General features: G+C 38.8%; 1 pseudogene; it reads left to right on the top strand.

Moving 5' to 3' along the window:
• LOC109124163 (uncharacterized) overlaps nt 1-7,500 on the top strand; it is a 14,083-nt pseudogene that overhangs the window by 2,248 nt on the left and 4,335 nt on the right.

The following is a 7,500-nucleotide window of genomic DNA, read 5'->3' as shown; positions in this document are numbered from 1 at the left end:
ACCTTGCTCGGGTTTCAAGGCAAGCAAACATTTTTTTCTTTCTTTTTCAAAGGCTCATTGGCCTTTTACAAGGTGTCCCAACACTATTAAATGAGGTCAAAGGTACCAAGTCTAAAATTTTCCTAAGTCAAGAGGGAAATAGTTTTTCATCTTATAATCGGAACCTATTGTGCATAGTGTGTGAATAGCTTAAAGTGGAAGAACTAAGGTTGAATTCAATAGAAGTTTCAACAATTCATCAACTTTAGTAAGCATAATACAAACTCTAAGTCAAGTAAAAAGACAAAAATTCAATTTCTCCCTTTTCATTTTGAAAATTTTTCCTTAATAACCATGGAGAGTAGAATAAAAACTTTAAAAAAATTTTAAAATTAAGCAAAAAGCAACTAAATTACCAAAATAACTTAGCATTAACAACAAAAACTTCCTTCCTCAACTCTCCCCCCAACCAAGCTGAACATTGTCCTCAATGTGATAAAAGCGATTGAAAAATAGGGAGGAAGTGGTACCTCCTGAGTGACGTGGAGTGATGCTGTGGAAATGATGGCTTAGATGCCTCTCCTGTAGGAGGCTCCTGATGAGGCATAGGCTGATCAACAAAAGGAGGGGCCTATGATGGCTCTGATGAGCTGGGAATGGCACCAGCTCGGAGCAGCTTCTTTCGATTTTCTTGCAATTCCTTTTGATTTTAATCATTCAAAAAAAAAATAAGTTACAATTAACATAATTTAAGACCAAAATTACAATCAAATAATTTACAAAACTTAAAAATTAACATATTTAACAAAATTATGGACTTTGGTGAAACCAAGTCCATCTAACCCTTCTCTGATTAGGCTTTTTGTGGCTCAAGGAGGTTGATTTCCTCATTTTCTAGCTTGAACGGCTCAATGAATGGCTTGAGGCGATGACCATTGACTCTAAGGGTGTCTATGCCATTGGAATTTAGTAATTCCACCACTCCATTGAGATGTACTTGGTGAATAATGAAAGGACCTATCCACCTTGACTTGAGCTTCCCTGGAAAGATATGGAGCCTTGAGTCATAGAGTAGGACTCTTTGTCCTTTCCGAAATTCTTTGTTGGAGATTAGTTGATCATGCCACTTCTTCATCCTCTGTTTTGCAACTTTGGAATTGATGTAAGCATCATTTCTTAATTCCTCCATCTCATTAAGGTCTAAGCACCTCTTTTCCCTAGCTCTGATCAAGTCCATGTTCAACCTTTTGATTGCCCACCAAGCCTTATATTCTACTTCCATAGGGAGGTGGCATGCTTTGCCATAGACGATACGATAGGGAGACATGCCAAGAATAGTCCTATAAGCTGTTCTATATGCCCATAATGAATCATGTAGCTTAATAGACCAATCTTTTCTGCTTGTAATCACCACTTTCATCAATATGTTTTTTATTTCCCTGTTTGCTAGCTCCACTTGCCCGGAAGTTTGAGGATGATAAGGTGTAGCTACCTTATGCTTCACTCCATACTTGGCTAATAGGGTTTCAAAAGGTTTGTTGCAAAAATGAGTAACTCCATCACTGATTATGGACTTGGGTACCCCAAATCTTGAGAAGATGTTCTCCTTAAGAAATTTGAGAACCACCCTATGATCATTATGTTTACAGGGGATTGCCTCCACCCATTTGGAAACATAGTCCACCCCCACCAATTTATAAGAGTTACCAAAAGATATTGGGAAAGGTCCCATGAAGTCAATACCCCAAACATAAAAAAGATCAACTATAAGGATGGGGTTCATGGGCATTTGGTTTCTTTCTGTAAGCTTCCCGAGTCTTTGGCATCTATCACAACTCCAACACATGATGTGGGAATCTTTGAAAAGCGATGGCCAAGTAAACCCTGATTGCAAGACCTTCATGGCTGTTTTCTGAGAGGCAAAGTGGCCTCCACAGGCATTCTCATGGCAATGGTTGAGGATCCCTTGTTGCTCTTCTTCAGGGACACACTTTCTTATGATCTGATCTACACAATACTTGAAAAGGAAGGGCTCTTCCCAATAATAAGCATTAATCTTTGCAAAGAAGTGCTTCCTGTCTTGTGCTTTCCACTCACTTGGAACTTCACCAGTAACCAAATAGTTAGCAATATGAGCATATCAAGGAGCTTTCTCTAGCAACATAAGTGATTCCTCAGGAAAGTCATCATTAATAGGTAATACATGGGAATTATGTGCTATAGCCAACCTTGAAAGGTGGTCAGCTACCACATTCTCCACCCCTTTCTTGTCTCTGATTTGGAGATCAAACTCTTGTAACAAAAGAATCCATCTAATCAACCTTGCTTTTGCATCTTGCTTCGCCAATAAATACTTCAAGGCCAAATGGTCAATGAAAACAATGATGAAAGACCCTACCAAATAAGCACGAAACTTGTCTAAAGCAAACACCACAGCTAACAATTCTTTCTCTGTAGTTGTGTAGTTTCTTTGAGCCTCGTTCAATGTTTTGCTTGCATAGTAGATCACATAGGGCTTCCCATCTTCTATTTGGCCAAGTACAACTCCTATAGCAAAGTCACTGGCATCACACATTACTTCAAAGGGTAATTGCCAATTAGGAGCCCTTACTATTGGAGCGGTTGTCAAAAATTGCTTCAATTAATCAAAACTCTTTTGACATCTCTCATCCCAGACAAACTTAGCATCCTTAGCTAAAAGTTCATAAAGAGGCCTTGAAAGCTTAGAGAAGTCTTGTATAAATTTCCTGTAGAACCCTGCATGACTAAGAAATTGCCTTACTCCTTTCACAGTGGTTGGGGATGGCAATTTGGCAATAAGTTCCACCTTGGCTTTATCAACTTCAATGCCTTTCTCGGAGATGATATGGCCAAGGACAATTCCTTGACGTACCATAAAATGACATTTCTCCCAGTTGAGCATCAAGTCTTTTTCAATGCATCTTTTAAGAACTGCTTCCAAATTTACTAAGCATTCTTCAAATGTACCTCCATATATGGTGATATCATCCATGAAGACCTCCATAATTCGCTCCACCATATCACTGAAGATACTAAGCATACATCTTTGGAATGTTGCAGGTGCATTGCATAAACCAAAAGACATTCTTCTGTAGGCGTATGTTCCAAACGGACATGTGAAAGTGGTCCTCTCCTGATCTTCAACATCAATTTCAATTTGGAAATACCCTGAGTACCCGTCCAAGAAACAATAGAAAGGATAGCCAGAGACTCTCTCCAACACCTCATCAATAAACAGGAGTGGAAAATGATCTTTCCTTGTCACAACATTCAATTTCCTATAGTCAATACACACCCTCCAACTTGAAGTGAGGCGTGTAACAATTTCTTCTCCTTTTTCATTCTGAACCACAGTAATCCCTGACTTCTTTGGTACCACTTGAGTAGGACTCACCCAAGGGCTGTCAGATATGGGATAAATAATACCCGCTTGGAGTAGCTTTAGTACCTCAGTTCGCACCACTTCTTGTAAATGAGGATTCAATCTTCTTTGAGGTTGACAAATTGGTTTAGCTTCTTCCTCCATGTATATGTGATGTGTACAAACCAAATGACTGATTCCTTTCAAGTCAGACATTTGCCATCCTATTGCTTTCTTGCACCTCTTAAGAACTTCAAGTAGAGAAATCTCCTGATGACCGGTAAGAGATGAAGATATAACAACAGGACATTGGTTATTTTCTTCTAGGTATGTATATTTTAACTCCATGGGCAGAGGTTTCAAATTGAGCTTCGGGAATTCTTCTGTTACATCATCTTGTCCCTCCTCTTTATTGAATAAAGGTAGGATCTCTTCTTTCCTCGTCCAACCTTGTAGAGTAGCAAGGACATCAGTGGGTTCAGACAACCCTTCTTCAAGATCCTCAAGACTTTCATTCAACTCATCTTGCATATTCTGATCACAATGCTCCTCCACTAGAGTGTCAATAATGCATACCTCTTCTGGACCTTCTTCTTCTTCCGGAGTAATTAGCTTCTTTGACATATGAAAGATATTAAGCTCAAGTGTCATGTTGCCAAAAGTGAGTTGCATAAGCCCATTCCTACAATTTATGATTGCATTTGAAGTAGCAAGAAATGGCCTTCCAAGGATGATAGGAACATAATTAGCTTCCTTAACTAAAGGATCAGTATCAAGAACAACAAAATCTACTAGATAGTAGAAATTATCAACTTGAACTAAAACATCCTCAATTATCCCCCTTGGAATTTTCACTGACCTATCAGCTAAAGATAGAGTGATTGATGTTGGCTTTAATTTACCAAGTCCCATTTGCTTATAAACAGAGTATGGCAACAAATTCACACTTGCTCCCAAATCTAACAAAGCTTTTTCCACTACCTTTCCTCCAATCATAACTGAAATGGTAGGACATCCCGGATCTTTATACTTCAAAGGAGATTTGTATTGTATGATGTCACTCACTTGTTCAGTCAAGAAGGCTTTCTTATTCACATTCAACCCTCTTTTGATAGTACACAGGTCCTTTAGGAACTTTGCACATGATGGAACTTGCTTAATCACGTCCAGCAATGGAATGTTGACCTTCACTTGCCTCAATACTTCAAGGATTTCTGATGCATTTTTTATCCCCTTTTTCCCATGCAAAGCTTGAGGAAAAGGTGGAGATGTGCGTTTCTTCATCAATTCTTCCTTAATAAGTTCTTTCTCCGTATTTGCATTCACTGTTGAATCACGGTCCTCCTTCTCTTCACTGATATCTTTCTTATTTCCTTTCATTTCCTCCCTCTTCTTTGTCTCTTCTTCTTCCTTCTCTTCAACATATAGCTTGGGTGTTGGTGACTCAACCTTTTTACCACTCCGTAGAGTGATCAAGGCTTTAACATCTCTCACCTGTGAAGATTCTCCCTCATGAGTTTCCACTTCGTGGATACCCTTGGGGTTTTGGTGAGGTTGAAAAGGAAATCTACCCTTCTCTTGCACTGTGTTCAAATTAGTGAGCCTTGAGATTGAGTATTGGAGATTATCTATCTTCTGAGATAAGTCATTTTGCATCCCATCCATCATTTTATTCAAAGTATTCTCTACACTGTCAATTCTTTGACTGAGTTGAGAGTTGATGGATTTTTGGTCTCCAACAAAATCTCCCACAACCTTGCTGAGATTCACTATTGCTTGTTCAAGACTTGAAGCTTGTTGGGATGGTTGAGCCGGTTGTTGGTACTGAGATACTCTTGGCTTCCATGAAAAATTTGGATGATTCCTCCAACTTGAGTTGTAAGTATTGCCATACGAAGCATTGCTATTAGGCTTGAATTGTCCAATGACATTTGCTTGTTCTCCAAACATTTCTCTAGCAACTGGAATTGTAGGGCACTCCTCCACCAAGTGTTCATAAGATTGACAAATAGAACATAACTTTACTTGCACTGGTGTTTCAGCAACAACTTGCGCTTCATGCATCTTTTTCAGTTCTAGCTCCTCCACTCTTCTTGTCATAGCTGCAAATTTTGCTTTCATATCAACATCTTCATTCAAGGTGTACATCCTAGCCTTAGCATGAAGAGCATTTGGTTGAGACTTCATCTTTCTCACTTCTCCTCTGTGCGGTTCATTCCATCCCCTTGAGACTTCATCTACATAACTCAAGAAATCCATAGCTTCCTCAGGATTCTTACTCATGAAATCCCCTCCACACATTGTTTGGAGGAGTTGCTTCATTGAGGAAGACATCCCATCATAGAAATAACTCACCAACAGTCATATATCAAAGCCATGGTGAGGACAAGCATTAATGGCTTCCATGTATCTTTCCCAACACTCATAGAATTTCTCATTCTCTTTAGCTGAGAAGTTTGAAATTTGCCTTTTCAAGCCATTTGTTCTGTGAGTAGGAAAGAACTTCTTGAGGAATTCAGCTTGTAAATTAGTCCAAGAACGGATACTCCTTGGCCTTAAAGAATTAAGCCAAATCTTGGTCTTATCCTTTAAAGTAAAAGGAAATAATTTAAGCCTCATCAGGTCGATTGAAGCTCCTCCCTCTTGAAATGTATTACAAACGTCTTCAAATTCCTTGATATGGGCATAAGGATTCTCACTTTCCATTCCATGGAAAGTTGGCAAAAGTGGCACAGTATGGGGTCTGATCACTAGCTGCTCTGTATGGGGCACTATACATGATGGTGCACTCATGCGAGGTGGATGCATACAGTCCCTCATTGATCTTAATTCATTGGGATTGTCCTGATGACCATGGTGACTATGCTGATCCTCAGGTGTAGTTTCCATGATGTTCAAGCTCAATTCCAACTCCTTGTTATGAGGTGTTTCAAGTTTAACAAGCCTTCCTCCACTATCTCGTATCCACTTTGGCATACACAACTAGTATCAACTGTAACTAAAAAAAAAAAACAAAAATAGAGGAAAACAAAAGCAATGCTACCAAAAAGAGTTCGATTAACTAAAACTAAATTAAAAGCTATACTAGAATATAAACGAGTAAAAGAAAAAAAACTAAATGAGTTAGTAAAATGACAGAAAACTCACCAAACTTGTGATGAAAACCACAAGTACACTGAAATAATATCACTATGAAGTTGGCACCTTCCCCGCAATGGCGCCATTTGATTCATTCCCAATTGGTGTCTCAACTGATTCTTGTCTAGTTGGTGCTCTTTGATTGAGAGAGTAATCAACAAAATTTATAACCTATATCACCATGCATTAGGATAGTTTTAGCTAATATAGCATAGTGGCTCTAGGATCATTCTCTGGGAAGGGTTTTCAACTCACAACTGATACCAATTCAAAGTTAAATTGGTGCTTTTTCATTTCAAGGTTAGCTTAAGAAATAAAACACAAACTTTGGTGAAACGAGGTTTTTTTTCAAGGTAACTAAAAAGACAGTAATGGAAATTACTTATGAAGAAAAACATTCCTTAGAGGTTTGGGTTCATAGGGGAGGTTCCTCATGCAAAAACAGAGCTCCGGTCATTTGGTTCATTTCCTCGCATTAGAGAATTAACATATAGTCAATTCTCTAATCAGTGTTGTACAGATGTATCCTTTAAATGGATTTCAGCTCTAATTCTCTCTCACTGATACAACTTGCAATGGCTCATGCCTCCCACCTAACATTTACCATTCAAGGTGATCTTTAACTTTGGACTTCCCTTCTCAAGCTCGCAAAAGATAACTAATGGATGTCTCCTTGGAGTCCAAAAGCTTACCAAGTGTTGGCAATTCTAGAAAATCCTACCTTCAAGTCACTTCCCAAAAGCTCGTAAGAGGTAAATTAGTGCACCTCCATGGACGGGGATCACTTGCCTTACCAAGTGTTGGCTCAAGTGAATTGAAGGTGTTTTAAGTTAACTAAAAAACATAGAAATCATTAAAGGATCACACTTTCTCTTCATTAATGGCTGAAACCACAAAGCTATAAATTCTTGCACTTGGAACCTTTCCCGGCAACCTTAACTCCAAGGAACTAAAAGTCTAGCCACTCATTCTCTGAGGAAACTTCCTCAGAGCTTGTTTGG

Source organism: Vitis vinifera, chromosome 16 (assembly GCF_030704535.1).
Source record: "Vitis vinifera cultivar Pinot Noir 40024 chromosome 16, ASM3070453v1".
NCBI lineage: Eukaryota > Viridiplantae > Streptophyta > Magnoliopsida > Vitales > Vitaceae > Vitis > Vitis vinifera.
This window is presented reverse-complemented; position numbering and strand designations above follow the sequence as displayed.